Genomic DNA, 23291 nt, shown 5'->3' with positions numbered 1-23291 from the left:
AAAACGCCTTACTATACATGCTCGTTTTTTTAACAAGATAAAAAACACCTTACTATACATGGTCGTTTTTTTAACAAGATAAAAAACGCCTTACTATACATGGTCGTTTTTTTAACAAGATAATAAACGCCTTACTATACATTGTCGTTTTTTTACAGTATAAAAAACGCCTTACTATACATGGTCGTTTTTTTAACAAGATAAAAAACGCCTTACTATACATGGTCGTTTTTTTACAGAATAAAAAACGCCTTACTATACATGGTCGTTTTTTTTAACAGAATAAAAAACGCCTTACTATACATGGTCGTTTTTTTAACAGAATAAAAAACGCCTTACTATACATGATCGTTTTTTTCACAAAATAAAAAACGCCTTACTATACATGGTCGTTTTTTAACAGAATAAAAAACGCCTTACTATACATGGTCGTTTTTTTAACAGAATAAAAAACGCCTTACTATACATGGTCGTTTTTTTACAGAATAAAAAACGCCTTACTATACATGGTCGTTTTTTTAACAGAATAAAAAACGCCTTACTATACATGGTCGTTTTTTTAACAGAATAAAAAAAGCCTTACTATACATGGTCGTTTTTTTAACCAAATAAAAAACGCCTTACTATACATGGTCGTTTTTTAACAGAATAAAAAACGCCTTACTATACATGGTCGTTTTTTTAACAGAATAAAAAACGCCTTACTATACATGGTCGTTTTTTTTACAGAATAAAAAACGCCTTACTATACATGGTCGTTTTTTTAACAAGATAAAAAACGCCTTACTATACATGGTCGTTTTTTTAACAAGATAAAAAACGCCTTACTATACATGGTCGTTTTTTTAACAAGATAAAAAACGCCTTACTATACATGGTCGTTTTTTTAACAAGATAAAAAACGCCTTACTATACATGGTCGTTTTATTAGCAAAATAAAAAACGCCTTACTATACATGGTCGTTTTTTTACAGAATAAAAAACGCCTTACTATACATGGTCGTTTTTTTAACAAGATAAAAAACGCCTTACTATACATTGTCGTTTTTTTACAGTATAAAAAACGCCTTACTATACATGGTCGTTTTTTTAACAAGATAAAAAACGCCTTACTATACATGGTCGTTTTTTTAACAGAATAAAAAACGCCTTACTATACATGGTCGTTTTTTTACAGAATAAAAAACGCCTTACTATACATGGTCGTTTTTTTAACAAGATAAAAAACGCCTTACTATACATGGTCGTTTTATTAGCAAAATAAAAAAACGCCTTACTATACATGGTCGTTTTTTTACAGAATAAAAAACGCCTTACTATACATGGTCGTTTTTTTAACAAGATAAAAAACGCCTTACTATACATGGTCGTTTTATTAGCAAAATAAAAAAACGCCTTACTATACATGGTCGTTTTTTTACAGAATAAAAAACGCCTTACTATACATGGTCGTTTTTTTAACAAGATAAAAAACACCTTCCTATACATGGTCGTTTTTTCAACAGAATAAAAAACGCCTTACTATACATGGTCAATTTTTTTAACCAAATAAAAAACGCCTTACTATACATGGTCGTTTTTTTAACCAAATAAAAAACGCCTTACTATACATGGCCGTTTTTTTAGGGGTAAAAAAACCCGCCTTACTATACATGGTCGTTTTTTTAACCAAATAAAAAACGCCTTACTATACATGGCCGTTTTTTTAGGGGTAAAAAAACCCGCCTTACTATACATGGCCGTTTTTTTTACAAGATAAAAAACGCCTTACTATACATGGCCGTTTTTTTAGCAAAATAAAAAACGCCTTACTATACATGGTCGTTTTTTTAATCAAATAAAAAACGCCTTACTATACATGGCCGTTTTTTTAATCAAATAAAAAACGCCTTACTATACATGGTCGTTTTATTAGAAAAATAAAAAACGCCTTACTATACATGGCCGTTTTTTTAACAAGATAAAAAACGCCTTACTATACATGGTCGTTTTTTTACAGAATAAAAAACGCCTTACTATACATGGTCGTTTTTTAACAGAATAAAAAACGCCTTACTATACATGGTCATTTTTTTACCAGAATAAAAAACGCCTGACTATACATGGCCGTTTTTTTAACAAGATAAAAAACGCCTTACTATACATGGTCGTTTTTTTAATCAAATAAAAAACGCCTTACTATACATGGTCGTTTTTTTAACAAAATTAAAAACGCCTTCCTATACATGGTCGTTTTTTTTAACAAGATAAAAAACGCCTTACTATACATGGCCGTTTTTTTAACAAGATAAAAAACGCCTTACTATACATGGTCGTTTTTTTAATAAAATAAAAAATGCCTTACTATACATGGTCGTTTTTTTAACCAAATAAAAAACGCCTTACTATACATGGTCGTTTTTTTAACAAGATAAAAAACGCCTTACTATACATGGTCGTTTTTTTACAGAATAAAAAACGCCTTACTATACATGGTCGTTTTTTTAACAAGATAAAAAACGCCTTACTATACATGGTCGTTTTTTTTTAACAGAATAAAAAACACCTTACTATACATTGCCGTTTTTTTAACAAGAAAAAAAACGCCTTACTATACATGGTCGTTTTTTAACAGAATAAAAAACGCCTTACTATACATGGTCGTTTTTTTAACAAGATAAAAAACGCCTTACTATACATGGTCGTTTTTTAACAGAATAAAAAACGCCTTACTATACATGGTCGTTTTTTTAACCAAATAAAAAACGCCTTACTATACATGGTCGTTTTTTTAACAAGATAAAAAACGCCTTACTATACATGGTCGTTTTATTAGCAAAATAAAAAACGCCTTACTATACATGGTCGTTTTATTAGCAAAATAAAAAACGCCTTACTATACATGGTCGTTTTTTTAGCAAAATAAAAAACGCCTTACTATACATGGTCGTTTTATTAGCAAAATAAAAAACGCCTTACTATACATGGCCGTTTTTTTAGCAAAATAAAAAACGCCTTACTATACATGGTCGTTTTATTAGCAAAATAAAAAACGCCTTACTATACATGGCCGTTTTTTTAATCAAATAAAAAACGCCTTACTATACATGGTCATTTTTTTAACAAAAAAACGCCTTACTTTACATGGTCATTTTTTTAACAAAAAAAACGCCTTACTATACATGGTCGTTTTTTTAACAAAAAAAAACGCCTTACTATACATGGTCGTTTTTTTTAACAAAAAAAATGCCTTATTATACATGGTCATTTTTTTAACAAAAAAAAACGCCTTACTATACATGGTCGTTTTTTTAACAAAAAAAACGCCTTACTATACATGGTCGTTTTTTTAACAAAAAAAACGCCTTACTATACATGGTCGTTTTTTTTAACAAAAAAAACGCCTTACTATACATGGTCGTTTTTTTAACAAAAAAAAACGCCTTACTATACATGGTCGTTTTTTTAACAAAAAAAACGCCTTACTATACATGGTCGTTTTTTTAGCAAAATAAAAAACGCCTTACTATACATGGTCGTTTTTTTAGCAAAATAAAAAACGCCTTACTATACATGGTCGTTTTATTAGCAAAATAAAAAACGCCTTACTATACATGGTCGTTTTTTTAATCAAATAAAAGACGCCTTACTATACATGGTCGTTTTTTTTAATCAAAAAACGCCTTACTATACATGGTCGTTTTTTTTAATCAAAAAACGCCTTACTATACATGGTCGTTTTTTTAACAGAATAAAAAACGCCTTACTATACATGGTCGTTTTTTTAATCAAATAAAAAACGCCTTACTATACATGGTCGTTTTTTTAACAGAATAAAAAATGCCTTACTATACATGGTCGTTTTTTTTAACATAATAAAAAACGCCTTACTATACATGGTCGTTTTTTTAACAGAATAAAAAACGCCTTACTATACATGGTCGTTTTTTTTAACAGAATAAAAACCGCCTTACTATACATGGTCGTTTTTTTAACAGAATAAAAAACGCCTTACTATACATGGTCGTTTTTTTAACAGAATAAAAAACGCCTTACTATACATGGTCGTTTTTTTTAACAGAATAAAAACCGCCTTACTATACATGGTCGTTTTTTTAACAGAATAAAAAACGCCTTACTATACATGGTCGTTTTTTTAACAGAATAAAAAACGCCTTACTATGCATGGTCGTTTTTTTAACAAGATAAAAAACGCCTTACTATACATGGTCGTTTTTTTAACCAAATAAAAAACGCCTTACTATACATGGTCGTTTTTTTAACAGAATAAAAAACGCCTTACTATACATGGTCGTTTTTTTCACAAAATAAAAAACGCCTTACTATACATGGTCGTTTTTTAACAGAATAAAAAACGCCTTACTATACATGGTCGTTTTTTTCACAAAATAAAAAACGCCTTACTATACATGGTCGTTTTTTTAACAGAATAAAAAACGCCTTACTATACATGGTCGTTTTTTTAACAGAATAAAAAACGCCTTACTATACATGGTCGTTTTTTTAACAGAATAAAAAACGCCTTACTATACATGGTCGTTTTTTTAACCAAATAAAAAACGCCTTACTATACATGGTCGTTTTTTTAACAGAATAAAAAACGCCTTACTATACATGGTCGTTTTTTTAACAAGATAAAAAACGCCTTACTATACATGGCCGTTTTTTTAACAAGATAAAAAACGCCTTACTATACATGGTCGTTTTTTTTAACAAGATAAAAAACGCCTTACTATACATGGTCGTTTTTTAACCAAATAAAAAACGCCTTACTATACATGGTCGTTTTTTTAGCAAAATAAAAAACGCCTTACTATACATGGTCGTTTTTTTAACAGAATAAAAAACGCCTTACTATACATGGTCGTTTTTTTAACAGAATAAAAAACGCCTTACTATACATGGCCGTTTTTTTAACAGAATAAAAAACGCCTTACTATACATGGTCGTTTTATTAGCAAAATAAAAAACGCCTTACTATACATGGTCGTTTTTTTAACCAAATAAAAAACACCTTACTATACATGGTCGTTTTTTTTAACAGAATAAAAAACGCCTTACTATACATGGTCGTTTTATTAGCAAAATAAAAAACGCCTTACTATACATGGTCGTTTTTTTAACAGAATAAAAAACGCCTTACTATACATGGTCGTTTTTTTAACAGAATAAAAAACGCCTTACTATACATGGCCGTTTTTTTAACAGAATAAAAAACGCCTTACTATACATGGTCGTTTTATTAGCAAAATAAAAAACGCCTTACTATACATGGTCGTTTTTTTAACCAAATAAAAAACGCCTTACTATACATGGCCGTTTTTTTAGGGGTAAAAAAAACCGCCTTACTATACATGGCCGTTTTTTTAACAAGATAAAAAACGCCTTACTATACATGGTCGTTTTTTTAACAGAATAAAAAACGCCTTACTATACATGGTCGTTTTTTTAACCAAATAAAAAACACCTTACTATACATGGTCGTTTTTTTTAACAGAATAAAAAACGCCTTACTATACATGGCCGTTTTTTTAACAGAATAAAAAACGCCTTACTATACATGGTCGTTTTATTAGCAAAATAAAAAACGCCTTACTATACATGGTCGTTTTTTTAACCAAATAAAAAACGCCTTACTATACATGGCCGTTTTTTTAGGGGTAAAAAAAACCGCCTTACTATACATGGCCGTTTTTTTAACAAGATAAAAAACGCCTTACTATACATGGTCGTTTTATTAGCAAAATAAAAAACGCCTTACTATACATGGCCGTTTTTTTAACAAGATAAAAAAACGCCTTACTATACATGGTCGTTTTTTTAACAGAATAAAAAACGCCTTACTATGCATGGTCGTTTTTTTAACAGAATAAAAAACGCCTTACTATACATGGTCGTTTTTTTTAATCAAAAAAACGCCTTACCATACATGGTCGTTTTTTTAATCAAATAAAAAACGCCTTACTATACATGGTCGTTTTTTTAACAGAATAAAAAACGCCTTACTATACATGGTCGTTTTTTTAATCAAATAAAAAACGCCTTACTATACATGGTCGTTTTTTTAACAGAATAAAAAACGCCTTACTATACATGGTCGTTTTTTTTAATCAAAAAAACGCCTTACCATACATGGTCGTTTTTTTAATCAAATAAAAAACGCCTTACTATACATGGTCGTTTTTTTAACAGAATAAAAAACGCCTTACTATACATGGTCGTTTTTTTAACAAAATTAAAAACGCCTTACTATACATGGTCGTTTTTTTAACAAGATAAAAAACGCCTTACTATACATGGTCGTTTTATTAGCAAAATAAAAAACGCCTTACTATACATGGTCGTTTTTTTACAGAATAAAAAACGCCTTACTATACATGGTCGTTTTATTAGCAAAATAAAAAACGCCTTACTATACATGTTCGTTTTTTTAACAAGATAAAAAACGCCTTACTATACATGGTCGTTTTTTTAGTCAAATAAAAAACGCCTTACTATACATGGTCATTTTTTTACCAGAATAAAAAACGCCTTACTATACATGGTGGTTTTTTTAGCAAAATAAAAAACGCCTTACTATACATGGTCGTTTTTTTAGCAAAATAAAAAACGCCTTACTATACATGGTCGTTTTTTTAGTCAAATAAAAAACGCCTTACTATACATGGTCATTTTTTAAACAAATAAAAAACGCCTTACTATACATTGTCGTTTTTTTAACAAAATAAAAAACGCCTTACTATACATGGCCGTTTTTTTAACAAGATAAAAAACGCCTTACTATACATGGTCGTTTTTTTTAACAAGATAAAAAACGCCTTACTATACATGGTCGTTTTTTTAGCAAAATAAAAAACGCCTTACTATGCATGGTCGTTTTTTTAACAGAATAAAAAACGCCTTACTATACATGGTCGTTTTTTTAATCAAATAAAAAACGCCTTACTATACATGGTCGTTTTTTTAACCAAATAAAAAACGCCTTACTATACATGGTCGTTTTTTTAGCAAAATAAAAAACGCCTTACTATACATGGTCGTTTTTTTTAACAGAATAAAAACCGCCTTACTATACATGGTCGTTTTTTTAGCAAAATAAAAAACGCCTTACTATACATGGTCGTTTTTTTAACAGAATAAAAAACGCCTTACTATACATGGTCGTTTTTTTTAACAAAATAAAAAACGCCTTACTATACATGGCCGTTTTTTTAACAGAATAAAAAACGCCTTACTATACATGGCCGTTTTTTTAACAAGATAAAAAACGCCTTACTATACATGGTCGTTTTTTTAACAAAATAAAAAACGCCTTACTATACATGGTCGTTTTTTTAACAAAATAAAAAACGCCTTACTATACATGGTCGTTTTTTTTAATCAAAAAACGCCTTACTATACATGGTCGTTTTTTTAACAGAATAAAAAACGCCTTACTATACATGGTCGTTTTTTTAGCAAAATAAAAAACGCCTTACTATACATGGTCGTTTTTTTAACAAAATAAAAAACGCCTTACTATACATGGTCGTTTTTTTTAATCAAAAAACGCCTTACTATACATGGTCGTTTTTTTTAACAGAATAAAAACCGCCTTACTATACATGGTCGTTTTTTTAGCAAAATAAAAAACGCCTTACTATACATGGTCGTTTTTTTAACAGAATAAAAAACGCCTTACTATACATGGTCGTTTTTTTTAACAAAATAAAAAACGCCTTACTATACATGGCCGTTTTTTTAACAAAATAAAAAACGCCTTACTATACATGGCCGTTTTTTTAACAAGATAAAAAACGCCTTACTATACATGGTCGTTTTTTTAACAAAATAAAAAACGCCTTACTATACATGGTCGTTTTTTTAACAAAATAAAAAACGCCTTACTATACATGGTCGTTTTTTTTAATCAAAAAACGCCTTACTATACATGGTCGTTTTTTTAACAAGATAAAAAACGCCTTACTATACATGGTCATTTTTTTAGTCAAATAAAAAACGCCTTACTATACATGGTCGTTTTTTTAACAGAATAAAAAACGCCTTACTATACATGGTCGTTTTTTTAACCAAATAAAAAACGCCTTACTATACATGGTCGTTTTTTTACAGAATAAAAAACGCCTTACTATACATGGTCGTTTTTTTAACCAAATAAAAAACGCCTTACTATACATGGCCGTTTTTTTAACAAGATAAAAAACGCCTTACTATACATGGTCGTTTTTTTAGCAAAATAAAAAACGCCTTACTATACATGGTCGTTTTTTTAACAGAATAAAAAACGCCTTACTATACATGGCCGTTTTTTTAACAGAATAAAAAACGCCTTACTATACATGGCCGTTTTTTTAACAAGATAAAAAACGCCTTACTATACATGGTCGTTTTTTTAACAGAATAAAAAAAGCCTTACTATACATGGTCGTTTTTTTTAACAAAATAAAAAACGCCTTACTATACATGGCCGTTTTTTTAACAGAATAAAAAACGCCTTACTATACATGGCCGTTTTTTTAACAAGATAAAAAACGCCTTACTATACATGGTCGTTTTTTTTAACAGAATAAAAAAAGCCTTACTATACATGGTCGTTTTTTTAACAAAATAAAAAACGCCTTACTATACATGGTCGTTTTTTTAACAAAATAAAAAACGCCTTACTATACATGGTCGTTTTTTTTAATCAAAAAACGCCTTACTATACATGGTCGTTTTTTTAATCAAATAAAAAACGCCTTACTATACATGGTCGTTTTTTTAACAGAATAAAAAAAGCCTTACTATACATGGTCGTTTTTTTAATCAAATAAAAAACGCCTTACTATACATGGTCGTTTTTTTAACCAAATTAAAAACGCCTTACTATACATGGCCGTTTTTTTAACAAGATAAAAAACGCCTTACTATACATGGTCGTTTTTTTAACAGAATAAAAAACGCCTTACTATACATGGTCGTTTTTTTAACAGAATAAAAAACGCCTTACTATGCATGGTCGTTTTTTTAACAGAATAAAAAATGCCTTACTATGCATGGTCGTTTTTTTTATCAAATAAAAAACGCCTTACTATACATGGTCGTTTTTTTAACCAAATAAAAAACGCCTTACTATACATGGTCGTTTTTTTAACAAGATAAAAAACGCCTTACTATACATGGTCGTTTTTTTACAGAATAAAAAACGCCTTACTATACATGGTCGTTTTTTTAACAAGATAAAAAACGCCTTACTATACATGGTCGTTTTTTTTTAACAGAATAAAAAACACCTTACTATACATTGCCGTTTTTTTAACAAGAAAAAAAACGCCTTACTATACATGGTCGTTTTTTAACAGAATAAAAAACGCCTTACTATACATGGTCGTTTTTTTAACAAGATAAAAAACGCCTTACTATACATGGTCGTTTTTTAACAGAATAAAAAACGCCTTACTATACATGGTCGTTTTTTTAACCAAATAAAAAACGCCTTACTATACATGGTCGTTTTTTTAACAAGATAAAAAACGCCTTACTATACATGGTCGTTTTATTAGCAAAATAAAAAACGCCTTACTATACATGGTCGTTTTATTAGCAAAATAAAAAACGCCTTACTATACATGGTCGTTTTTTTAGCAAAATAAAAAACGCCTTACTATACATGGTCGTTTTATTAGCAAAATAAAAAACGCCTTACTATACATGGCCGTTTTTTTAGCAAAATAAAAAACGCCTTACTATACATGGTCGTTTTATTAGCAAAATAAAAAACGCCTTACTATACATGGCCGTTTTTTTAATCAAATAAAAAACGCCTTACTATACATGGTCATTTTTTTAACAAAAAAACGCCTTACTTTACATGGTCATTTTTTTAACAAAAAAAACGCCTTACTATACATGGTCGTTTTTTTAACAAAAAAAACCGCCTTACTATACATGGTCGTTTTTTTTAACAAAAAAAATGCCTTATTATACATGGTCATTTTTTTAACAAAAAAAAACGCCTTACTATACATGGTCGTTTTTTTAACAAAAAAAACGCCTTACTATACATGGTCGTTTTTTTAACAAAAAAAACGCCTTACTATACATGGTCGTTTTTTTTAACAAAAAAAACGCCTTACTATACATGGTCGTTTTTTTAACAAAAAAAAACGCCTTACTATACATGGTCGTTTTTTTAACAAAAAAAACGCCTTACTATACATGGTCGTTTTTTTAGCAAAATAAAAAACGCCTTACTATACATGGTCGTTTTTTTAGCAAAATAAAAAACGCCTTACTATACATGGTCGTTTTATTAGCAAAATAAAAAACGGCTTACTATACATGGTCGTTTTTTTAATCAAATAAAAGACGCCTTACTATACATGGTCGTTTTTTTTAATCAAAAAACGCCTTACTATACATGGTCGTTTTTTTTAATCAAAAAACGCCTTACTATACATGGTCGTTTTTTTAACAGAATAAAAAACGCCTTACTATACATGGTCGTTTTTTTAATCAAATAAAAAACGCCTTACTATACATGGTCGTTTTTTTAACAGAATAAAAAATGCCTTACTATACATGGTCGTTTTTTTTAACATAATAAAAAACGCCTTACTATACATGGTCGTTTTTTTAACAGAATAAAAAACGCCTTACTATACATGGTCGTTTTTTTTAACAGAATAAAAACCGCCTTACTATACATGGTCGTTTTTTTAACAGAATAAAAAACGCCTTACTATACATGGTCGTTTTTTTAACAGAATAAAAAACGCCTTACTATACATGGTCGTTTTTTTTAACAGAATAAAAACCGCCTTACTATACATGGTCGTTTTTTTAACAGAATAAAAAACGCCTTACTATACATGGTCGTTTTTTTAACAGAATAAAAAACGCCTTACTATGCATGGTCGTTTTTTTAACAAGATAAAAAACGCCTTACTATACATGGTCGTTTTTTTAACCAAATAAAAAACGCCTTACTATACATGGTCGTTTTTTTAACAGAATAAAAAACGCCTTACTATACATGGTCGTTTTTTTCACAAAATAAAAAACGCCTTACTATACATGGTCGTTTTTTTAGCAAAATAAAAAACGCCTTACTATACATGGTCGTTTTATTAGCAAAATAAAAAACGGCTTACTATACATGGTCGTTTTTTTAATCAAATAAAAGACGCCTTACTATACATGGTCGTTTTTTTTAATCAAAAAACGCCTTACTATACATGGTCGTTTTTTTTAATCAAAAAACGCCTTACTATACATGGTCGTTTTTTTAACAGAATAAAAAACGCCTTACTATACATGGTCGTTTTTTTAATCAAATAAAAAACGCCTTACTATACATGGTCGTTTTTTTAACAGAATAAAAAATGCCTTACTATACATGGTCGTTTTTTTTAACATAATAAAAAACGCCTTACTATACATGGTCGTTTTTTTAACAGAATAAAAAACGCCTTACTATACATGGTCGTTTTTTTTAACAGAATAAAAACCGCCTTACTATACATGGTCGTTTTTTTAACAGAATAAAAAACGCCTTACTATACATGGTCGTTTTTTTAACAGAATAAAAAACGCCTTACTATACATGGTCGTTTTTTTTAACAGAATAAAAACCGCCTTACTATACATGGTCGTTTTTTTAACAGAATAAAAAACGCCTTACTATACATGGTCGTTTTTTTAACAGAATAAAAAACGCCTTACTATGCATGGTCGTTTTTTTAACAAGATAAAAAACGCCTTACTATACATGGTCGTTTTTTTAACCAAATAAAAAACGCCTTACTATACATGGTCGTTTTTTTAACAGAATAAAAAACGCCTTACTATACATGGTCGTTTTTTAACAGAATAAAAAACGCCTTACTATACATGGTCGTTTTTTTCACAAAATAAAAAACGCCTTACTATACATGGTCGTTTTTTTAACAGAATAAAAAACGCCTTACTATACATGGTCGTTTTTTTAACAGAATAAAAAACGCCTTACTATACATGGTCGTTTTTTTAACAGAATAAAAAACGCCTTACTATACATGGTCGTTTTTTTAACCAAATAAAAAACGCCTTACTATACATGGTCGTTTTTTTAACAGAATAAAAAACGCCTTACTATACATGGTCGTTTTTTTAACAAGATAAAAAACGCCTTACTATACATGGCCGTTTTTTTAACAAGATAAAAAACGCCTTACTATACATGGTCGTTTTTTTTAACAAGATAAAAAACGCCTTACTATACATGGTCGTTTTTTAACCAAATAAAAAACGCCTTACTATACATGGTCGTTTTTTTAGCAAAATAAAAAACGCCTTACTATACATGGTCGTTTTTTTAACAGAATAAAAAACGCCTTACTATACATGGTCGTTTTTTTAACAGAATAAAAAACGCCTTACTATACATGGCCGTTTTTTTAACAGAATAAAAAACGCCTTACTATACATGGTCGTTTTATTAGCAAAATAAAAAACGCCTTACTATACATGGTCGTTTTTTTAACCAAATAAAAAACACCTTACTATACATGGTCGTTTTTTTTAACAGAATAAAAAACGCCTTACTATACATGGTCGTTTTATTAGCAAAATAAAAAACGCCTTACTATACATGGTCGTTTTTTTAACAGAATAAAAAACGCCTTACTATACATGGTCGTTTTTTTAACAGAATAAAAAACGCCTTACTATACATGGCCGTTTTTTTAACAGAATAAAAAACGCCTTACTATACATGGTCGTTTTATTAGCAAAATAAAAAACGCCTTACTATACATGGTCGTTTTTTTAACCAAATAAAAAACGCCTTACTATACATGGCCGTTTTTTTAGGGGTAAAAAAAACCGCCTTACTATACATGGCCGTTTTTTTAACAAGATAAAAAACGCCTTACTATACATGGTCGTTTTTTTAACAGAATAAAAAACGCCTTACTATACATGGTCGTTTTTTTAACCAAATAAAAAACACCTTACTATACATGGTCGTTTTTTTTAACAGAATAAAAAACGCCTTACTATACATGGCCGTTTTTTTAACAGAATAAAAAACGCCTTACTATACATGGTCGTTTTATTAGCAAAATAAAAAACGCCTTACTATACATGGTCGTTTTTTTAACCAAATAAAAAACGCCTTACTATACATGGCCGTTTTTTTAGGGGTAAAAAAAACCGCCTTACTATACATGGCCGTTTTTTTAACAAGATAAAAAACGCCTTACTATACATGGTCGTTTTATTAGCAAAATAAAAAACGCCTTACTATACATGGCCGTTTTTTTAACAAGATAAAAAAACGCCTTACTATACATGGTCGTTTTTTTAACAGAATAAAAAACGCCTTACTATGCATGGTCGTTTTTTTAACAGAATAAAAAACGCCTTACTATACATGGTCGTTTTTTTTAATCAAAAAAACGCCTTACCATACATGGTCGTTTTTTTAATCAAATAAAAAACGCCTTACTATACATGGTCGTTTTTTTAACAGAATAAAAAACGCCTTACTATACATGGTCGTTTTTTTAATCAAATAAAAAACGCCTTACTATACATGGTCGTTTTTTTAACAGAATAAAAAACGCCTTACTATACATGGTCGTTTTTTTTAATCAAAAAAACGCCTTACCATACATGGTCGTTTTTTTAATCAAATAAAAAACGCCTTACTATACATGGTCGTTTTTTTAACAGAATAAAAAACGCCTTACTATACATGGTCGTTTTTTTAACAAAATTAAAAACGCCTTACTATACATGGTCGTTTTTTTAACAAGATAAAAAACGCCTTACTATACATGGTCGTTTTATTAGCAAAATAAAAAACGCCTTACTATACATGGTCGTTTTTTTACAGAATAAAAAACGCCTTACTATACATGGTCGTTTTATTAGCAAAATAAAAAACGCCTTACTATACATGTTCGTTTTTTTAACAAGATAAAAAACGCCTTACTATACATGGTCATTTTTTTACCAGAATAAAAAACGCCTTACTATACATGGTGGTTTTTTTAGCAAAATAAAAAACGCCTTACTATACATGGTCGTTTTTTTAGCAAAATAAAAAACGCCTTACTATACATGGTCGTTTTTTTAGTCAAATAAAAAACGCCTTACTATACATGGTCATTTTTTAAACAAATAAAAAACGCCTTACTATACATTGTCGTTTTTTTAACAAAATAAAAAACGCCTTACTATACATGGCCGTTTTTTTAACAAGATAAAAAACGCCTTACTATACATGGTCGTTTTTTTTAACAAGATAAAAAACGCCTTACTATACATGGTCGTTTTTTTAGCAAAATAAAAAACGCCTTACTATGCATGGTCGTTTTTTTAACAGAATAAAAAACGCCTTACTATACATGGTCGTTTTTTTAATCAAATAAAAAACGCCTTACTATACATGGTCGTTTTTTTAACCAAATAAAAAACGCCTTACTATACATGGTCGTTTTTTTAGCAAAATAAAAAACGCCTTACTATACATGGTCGTTTTTTTTAACAGAATAAAAACCGCCTTACTATACATGGTCGTTTTTTTAGCAAAATAAAAAACGCCTTACTATACATGGTCGTTTTTTTAACAGAATAAAAAACGCCTTACTATACATGGTCGTTTTTTTTAACAAAATAAAAAACGCCTTACTATACATGGCCGTTTTTTTAACAGAATAAAAAACGCCTTACTATACATGGCCGTTTTTTTAACAAGATAAAAAACGCCTTACTATACATGGTCGTTTTTTTAACAAAATAAAAAACGCCTTACTATACATGGTCGTTTTTTTAACAAAATAAAAAACGCCTTACTATACATGGTCGTTTTTTTTAATCAAAAAACGCCTTACTATACATGGTCGTTTTTTTAACAGAATAAAAAACGCCTTACTATACATGGTCGTTTTTTTAGCAAAATAAAAAACGCCTTACTATACATGGTCGTTTTTTTAACAAAATAAAAAACGCCTTACTATACATGGTCGTTTTTTTTAATCAAAAAACGCCTTACTATACATGGTCGTTTTTTTTAACAGAATAAAAACCGCCTTACTATACATGGTCGTTTTTTTAGCAAAATAAAAAACGCCTTACTATACATGGTCGTTTTTTTAACAGAATAAAAAACGCCTTACTATACATGGTCGTTTTTTTTAACAAAATAAAAAACGCCTTACTATACATGGCCGTTTTTTTAACAAAATAAAAAACGCCTTACTATACATGGCCGTTTTTTTAACAAGATAAAAAACGCCTTACTATACATGGTCGTTTTTTTAACAAAATAAAAAACGCCTTACTATACATGGTCGTTTTTTTAACAAAATAAAAAACGCCTTACTATACATGGTCGTTTTTTTTAATCAAAAAACGCCTTACTATACATGGTCGTTTTTTTAACAAGATAAAAAACGCCTTACTATACATGGTCATTTTTTTAGTCAAATAAAAAACGCCTTACTATACATGGTCGTTTTTTTAACAGAATAAAAAACGCCTTACTATACATGGTCGTTTTTTTAACCAAATAAAAAACGCCTTACTATACATGGTCGTTTTTTTACAGAATAAAAAACGCCTTACTATACATGGTCGTTTTTTTAACCAAATAAAAAACGCCTTACTATACATGGCCGTTTTTTTAACAAGATAAAAAACGCCTTACTATACATGGTCGTTTTTTTAGCAAAATAAAAAACGCCTTACTATACATGGTCGTTTTTTTAACAGAATAAAAAACGCCTTACTATACATGGCCGTTTTTTTAACAGAATAAAAAACGCCTTACTATACATGGCCGTTTTTTTAACAAGATAAAAAACGCCTTACTATACATGGTCGTTTTTTTAACAGAATAAAAAAAGCCTTACTATACATGGTCGTTTTTTTTAACAAAATAAAAAACGCCTTACTATACATGGCCGTTTTTTTAACAGAATAAAAAACGCCTTACTATACATGGCCGTTTTTTTAACAAGATAAAAAACGCCTTACTATACATGGTCGTTTTTTTTAACAGAATAAAAAAAGCCTTACTATACATGGTCGTTTTTTTAACAAAATAAAAAACGCCTTACTATACATGGTCGTTTTTTTAACAAAATAAAAAACGCCTTACTATACATGGTCGTTTTTTTTAATCAAAAAACGCCTTACTATACATGGTCGTTTTTTTAATCAAATAAAAAACGCCTTACTATACATGGTCGTTTTTTTAACAGAATAAAAAAAGCCTTACTATACATGGTCGTTTTTTTAATCAAATAAAAAACGCCTTACTATACATGGTCGTTTTTTTAACCAAATTAAAAACGCCTTACTATACATGGCCGTTTTTTTAACAAGATAAAAAACGCCTTACTATACATGGTCGTTTTTTTAACAGAATAAAAAACGCCTTACTATACATGGTCGTTTTTTTAACAGAATAAAAAACGCCTTACTATGCATGGTCGTTTTTTTAACAGAATAAAAAATGCCTTACTATGCATGGTCGTTTTTTTTATCAAATAAAAAACGCCTTACTATACATGGTCGTTTTTTTAACCAAATAAAAAACGCCTTACTATACATGGTCGTTTTTTTAACAAGATAAAAAACGCCTTACTATACATGGTCGTTTTTTTACAGAATAAAAAACGCCTTACTATACATGGTCGTTTTTTTAACCAAATAAAAAACGCCTTACTATACATGGCCGTTTTTTTAACAAGATAAAAAACGCCTTACTACACATGGTCGTTTTTTTAACAGAATAAAAAAAGCCTTACTATACATGGTCGTTTTTTTTCACAAAATAAAAAACGCCTTACTATACATGGCCGTTTTTTTAACAGAATAAAAAACGCCTTACTATACATGGCCGTTTTTTTAACAAGATAAAAAACGCCTTACTATACATGGTCGTTTTTTTTAACAGAATAAAAAAAGCCTTACTATACATGGTCGTTTTTTTAACAAAATAAAAAACGCCTTACTATACATGGTCGTTTTTTTAACAAAATAAAAAACGCCTTACTATAGGTCGCTTGCACATGTCGTCACTTCCGCCTCGGATTTCTCGTAGTCGCCATGCTGGGTGGCCTCCATTTACGTAGCGATTCGGTCTAACACGTATCTATCACGTTTGTTTTCTGCGTTTAAAATGGTACATTGTTGCTGCATCGTTGGCTGTTCGAACAAAGCCAAGAGGGAAAATGGTCGGTCTTTTTTCCGAATTCCGAAAATAATTAGGAACCAGGGCCTGGAGACAGAGGAGTGCGGACTCCGGAGGGAAGTCGTTACTTTGGGCTCGTGTGTGCAGCGATCACTTTGTGAGCGGTAAGCTTGTTTACCTTTATTTAATTTAATGCATAAGGATTAATAACGTTTCGACCGCCCATATATGGGCAAGTTGCTTATGTTTTGGATTCATGAGCAAGCAAGTTCGGTAGTACAAGCTGGCTAGCGGACGTTAGCCGAAAGCTAACATCGAACATTTTCACCCAAGTAGTGCCAGTGCAAAGTGTTTACTGCTGAAATTGGATTGATTAGTCTTGGGCTCTTAATGCCGATAACATGTTTTTTGGTGGCAAAATGTAAACTTGGAAAAAAGAGACAGAAGGGGGTGATGCAAGAAAACAGACCACCGGGGGTGATGCAAGTAAACAGACCCCGGTAGCCTACACATCATGCTAAAGAACTTATTCGGTAGCCTACACATCATGCTAAAGAACTTATTCACGGCCACCCTACTGCGGTAAAATAACCAGTCTTTCCATATTTTATTTGTTTATATATTTGTTTATTTTAACAGGTCGCCCTGCGCCCGTTTTTCTGTCCAATCATCCCGACTGGGCTCCAACATTAAAGTTGGGTCCCAAGTTACAACATCTATGTCTCAGCCCAGTCGGTGCCAAGATATGAACGTGCACAGGAGAGACAAGCAAAGAAAAGACGACTCGGAAGTGGCAGAGAGTTTGTTGCAGTTATGCAGCCAGATGGCTCCAGTAACCTGTACCCTCAAGTACTGCTGACATCATTGACACTGGTATGCCACTCAGAATTCATTACATGATATATTGTATGCATGAGTGAATGTATGTGTTTATGTTTGTGTGTGTACACGCACCTTATATTTTAGAGACATTTGGAAGTGTTTATAGAAACAAGTATTTGCCTGTAGCAATGTTCATACATTAAAAAATGCAACAAAATGTGTACATTTCTTTTACACTGACAAAAAAACTGTACTATATTAAACCTATTACTGGTATGTATTTTTTTGTGATCTTTTTTTTTATTATTATTTATTATTTCTTTAGGGATCTCATGCCACACCGACTTGATTGCCAATGACATGATGGAAACGAAGGCGAGCATTGAAGGAGGACAACATGCGACTGTTTGTTTGGCGCTAATAAAGGCAGCGAATATACAAATTCTATTGTTGGGTTTGTTTACAAAGCTATACATAATACAAATGACAGGATTTGACTCAATATGGCAATATGGTCCCTCTTAAAGTAATGGCATAAATCTCTATTATTTCTAAAAGCACAAAAAATGAAGTGAATAATGATTAGATGTAGTAATTTCAGGGATAAAATTGAACTGTTAATTAATGCAGTTTATTTTAGCACAGGTGCCTACCATCCTGAGATATTTACATTAAAATTCCTTACTGCTTATCCTCACGAGGGTTGATAATTTGTGTCAAAATATTAGGCCATTATTTTAAGAGTATGACGGTATGATGTAATGTTGATGGGGTATGCAATGACTTTCATTATGCTATGTACAGAGGAAAAAGTTGCTCTCTTTTAAATTTGTTTAATGTAAGACAAGTACCAGTACTGTTACAGTTTTCCCAATAATCCTTGTTTCACACTTGTCACAAAACCACTGTCCACTGTGCCAATCTAGACTTCCAAAAGGCAGTCTAGATTGGCACACTTCAAGTGATATCATTTGATTTTACAATGTGCTGCAGCACAAAAAAACTACTTTACTCCGCATCTTTGAAGTACATGAGCAAGTGGTAGGTGACAGCGGCTGAGCAGGAACACTGGAAGTCCACTGCTAATCTAGTAACTGCTCTCCCGAGCAGTTCAGGTAAGGAGGGGATTTTGGGGAAAAAAAACTCTGGCTTTTCCAGCTGGCCAAAACGAGCGATCTGGGTGGACTCGCTCAATCACACTTTGTCCACACCACAAAGTCGCAGAAGTCCGTCCAGTTAAACTCATCTGTGCCTGAATCTGAAAATATTACAAACATTGTAATGAAAATATGAAACATAGAATTAAATAATAAACTACAAAAAGTAAAGCCATACATACCTGGTAATACTATTGGTGTTGTCGTGACAAGTGATGGGAATTGTTGCCATCCGGCACCAGACAGAAATTGGGTGTTGTGACAGCCTCCTTAACCGTGAGATCATAAGAAAAGCTGTCAGTATGCTCAGTAGTTACCATGAACACGTTTTATTGTACTGGAAACTGAAACTAAAAATACGTCCTCTGAGAGTGGTTAACCTTAACCATTTAGAGTAAGTTGATTAAGTAACATGTAACTAGTGAAAGGATAGCATTAAATTTAATTAAGCCACGGGGAGGCTGTGCATAGTTACTTTTTATTCTTATACGCTCTGCCATATTTGCCTGTTATAAAATTATTAGAAAAACCACATCAGGTAAACCCAGCTGTGCATGTAAACACAATGATAACAGGAAGCCTGAGAACAAATCAACATTTTTGTGTGCAGAATTACCAACACCATGTGGTTTACTTACGTGCAACAGCAACCGTTTCTTCTGATGCGATGTTAAAGTTTACACTCTGTATCCACCCGCTTACAAAATAATTGTAAGCCTCCAGGGATTTGTTGGCGTGTTATGGAGCATGTTGTCAACACGAGGTAGTGAAAGATGTCCAGAGATGTCACATTTGGACAGCAAGCTTTCTCCGTCAAAAAAAATTCACCCTTGGTCAGGACGTAATTAGGATCAATCCCACCACACAGAGACACCTTCTGCCTGTATCGTTGTTTTTGATCTTCCGGTAAATCGTGAAAATACTGCGAAAATTACATCAGGTTGATGAGCTCTACCGTGTAACTCACGAGTGTACCTTGTGAACCGGCGGACACCCAAGATGGCGCCCGAAGAAAAAACTCCCATGATGCATTACGATGTGCAAGCGACCTATACATGGTCGTTTTTTTTAATCAAAAAACGCCTTACTATACATGGTCGTTTTTTTAATCAAATAAAAAACGCCTTACTATACATGGTCGTTTTTTTAACAGAATAAAAAAAGCCTTACTATACATGGTCGTTTTTTTAATCAAATAAAAAACGCCTTACTATACATGGTCGTTTTTTTAACAAAATTAAAAACGCCTTACTATACATGGTCGTTTTTTTAACCAAATAAAAAACGCCTTACTATACATGGCCGTTTTTTTAACAAGATAAAAAACGCCTTACTATACATGGTCGTTTTTTTAACAGAATAAAAAACGCCTTACTATGCATGGTCGTTTTTTTAACAGAATAAAAAACGCCTTACTATGCATGGTCGTTTTTTTAACAGAATAAAAAACGCCTTACTATACATGGTCGTTTTTTTAACAGAATAAAAAACGCCTTACTATACATGGTCGTTTTTTTAACAGAATAAAAAACGCCTTACTATACATGGTCGTTTTTTTAACAGAATAAAAAACGCCTTACTATACATGGTCGTTTTTTTAACAGAATAAAAAACGCCTTACTATGCATGGTCGTTTTTTTAACAGAATAAAAAACGCCTTACTATGCATGGTCGTTTTTTTAATCAAATAAAAAACGCCTTACTATACATGGTCGTTTTTTTAACAAAATTAAAAACGCCTTACTATACATGGTCGTTTTTTTAGCAAAATAAAAAACGCCTTACTATACATGGTCGTTTTTTTAACAGAATAAAAAACGCCTTACTATACATGGTCGTTTTTTTAACCAAATAAAAAACGCCTTACTATACATGGTTGTTTTTTTAGCAAAATAAAAAACGCCTTACTATACATGGTCGTTTTTTTAAACAAATAAAAAACGCCTTACTATACATGGTCGTTTTTTAACAGAATAAAAAACGCCTTACTATACATGGTCGTTTTTTTTAACAAATAAAAAACGCCTTACTATACATGGTCGTTTTTTAACAGAATAAAAAACGCCTTACTATACATGGTCGTTTTTTTAACAATAAAAAACGCCTTACTATACATGGTCGTTTTTTTAGCAAAATAAAAAACGCCTTACTATACATGGTCGTTTTTTTAAACAAATAAAAAACGCCTTACTATACATGGTCGTTTTTTAACAGAATAAAAAACGCCTTACTATACATGGTCGTTTTTTTTAGCAAAATAAAAAACGCCTTACTATACATGTTCGTTTTTTTAACAAATAAAAAACGCCTTACTATACATGGTCGTTTTTTAACAGAATAAAAAACGCCTTACTATACATGGTCGTTTTTTTAACAATAAAAAACGCCTTACTATACATGGTCGTTTTTTTAGCAAAATAAAAAACGCCTTACTATACATGGTCGTTTTTTTAGCAAAATAAAAAACGCCTTACTATACATGGTCTTTTTTTAACAAAATAAAAAACGCCTTACTATACATGGTCGTTTTTTAACAAAATAAAAAACGCCTTACTATACATGGTCTTTTTTTAACAAAATAAAAAACGCCTTACTATACATGGTCGTTTTTTAACAAAATAAAAAACGCCTTACTATACATGGTCGTCTTTTTTAACAAGATAAAAAACGCCTTACTATACATGGTCGTTTTTTTAGCAAAATAAAAAACGCCTTACTATGCATGGTCGTTTTTTTAATCAAATAAAAAACGCCTTACTATACATGGTCGTTTTTTTAACCAAATAAAAAACGCCTTACTATACATGGTCGTTTTTTTAACAGAATAAAAAACGCCTTACTATACATGGTCGTTTTTTTAGCAAAATAAAAAACGCCTTACTATACATGGTCGTTTTTTTAAACAAATAAAAAACGCCTTACTATACATTGTCGTTTTTTTAACAAAATAAAAAACGCCTTACTATACATGGTCGTTTTTAAACAAAATAAAAAACGCCTTACTATACATGGCCGTTTTTTTAACAAGATAAAAAACGCCTTACTATACATGGTCGTTTTTTAACAAAATAAAAAACGCCTTACTATACATGGCCGTTTTTTTAACAAGATAAAAAACGCCTTACTATACATGGTCGTTTTTTTACAGAATAAAAAACGCCTTACTATACATTGTCGTTTTTTTAACAAATAAAAAACGCCTTACTATACATGGTCGTTTTTTACAGAATAAAAAACGCCTTACTATACATGGTCGTTTTTTTAACCAAATAAAAAACGCCTTACTATACATGGCCGTTTTTTTAACAAGATAAAAAACGCCTTACTACACATGGTCGTTTTTTTAACAGAATAAAAAAAGCCTTACTATACATGGTCGTTTTTTTTCACAAAATAAAAAACGCCTTACTATACATGGCCGTTTTTTTAACAGAATAAAAAACGCCTTACTATACATGGTCGTTTTTTTAACAAGATAAAAAACGCCTTACTATACATGGTCGTTTTTTTTAACAGAATAAAAAAAGCCTTACTATACATGGTCGTTTTTTTAACAAAATAAAAAACGCCTTACTATACATGGTCGTTTTTTTAACAAAATAAAAAACGCCTTACTATACATGGTCGTTTTTTTTAATCAAAAAACGCCTTACTATACATGGTCGTTTTTTTAATCAAATAAAAAACGCCTTACTATACATGGTCGTTTTTTTAACAGAATAAAAAAAGCCTTACTATACATGGTCGTTTTTTTAATCAAATAAAAAACGCCTTACTATACATGGTCGTTTTTTTAACAAAATTAAAAACGCCTTACTATACATGGTCGTTTTTTTAACCAAATAAAAAACGCCTTACTATACATGGCCGTTTTTTTAACAAGATAAAAAACGCCTTACTATACATGGTCGTTTTTTTAACAGAATAAAAAACGCCTTACTATGCATGGTCGTTTTTTTAACAGAATAAAAAACGCCTTACTATGCATGGTCGTTTTTTTAATCAAATAAAAAACGCCTTACTATACATGGTCGTTTTTTTAACAGAATAAAAAACGCCTTACTATACATGGTCGTTTTTTTAACAGAATAAAAAACGCCTTACTATACATGGTCGTTTTTTTAACAGAATAAAAAACGCCTTACTAT

The 23291-nt window shown here is 30.6% G+C and overlaps 1 protein-coding gene and 2 long non-coding RNA genes across 11 annotated transcripts in view; 1 reads left to right on the top strand and 2 right to left on the bottom strand.

The window, feature by feature from the left end:
* The window catches only part of LOC144010741 (uncharacterized), a 256051-nt gene that overhangs the window by 114365 nt on the left and 118395 nt on the right, over window positions 1-23291 (bottom strand). The gene's annotated exons all lie outside the window — the stretch shown is intronic.
* LOC144010918 (uncharacterized) lies at window positions 17074-18428 on the top strand. Its single transcript, XR_013281387.1, has 3 exons — window positions 17074-17328; window positions 17804-18037; window positions 18312-18428. It is a non-coding gene; the product is annotated as an uncharacterized LOC144010918 (long non-coding RNA).
* LOC144010919 (uncharacterized) lies at window positions 18804-19545 on the bottom strand. The gene is made up of 2 exons (XR_013281388.1): window positions 19326-19545; window positions 18804-19244 (listed from the first exon to the last, which is right to left on the bottom strand). It is a non-coding gene; the product is annotated as an uncharacterized LOC144010919 (long non-coding RNA).

Source organism: Festucalex cinctus, chromosome 21, assembly GCF_051991245.1.
Source record: "Festucalex cinctus isolate MCC-2025b chromosome 21, RoL_Fcin_1.0, whole genome shotgun sequence".
Taxonomy (NCBI): domain Eukaryota; kingdom Metazoa; phylum Chordata; class Actinopteri; order Syngnathiformes; family Syngnathidae; genus Festucalex; species Festucalex cinctus.
Note: the sequence above shows the minus strand (reverse complement) of the source record. Positions and strands in the feature narration are given on the sequence as shown.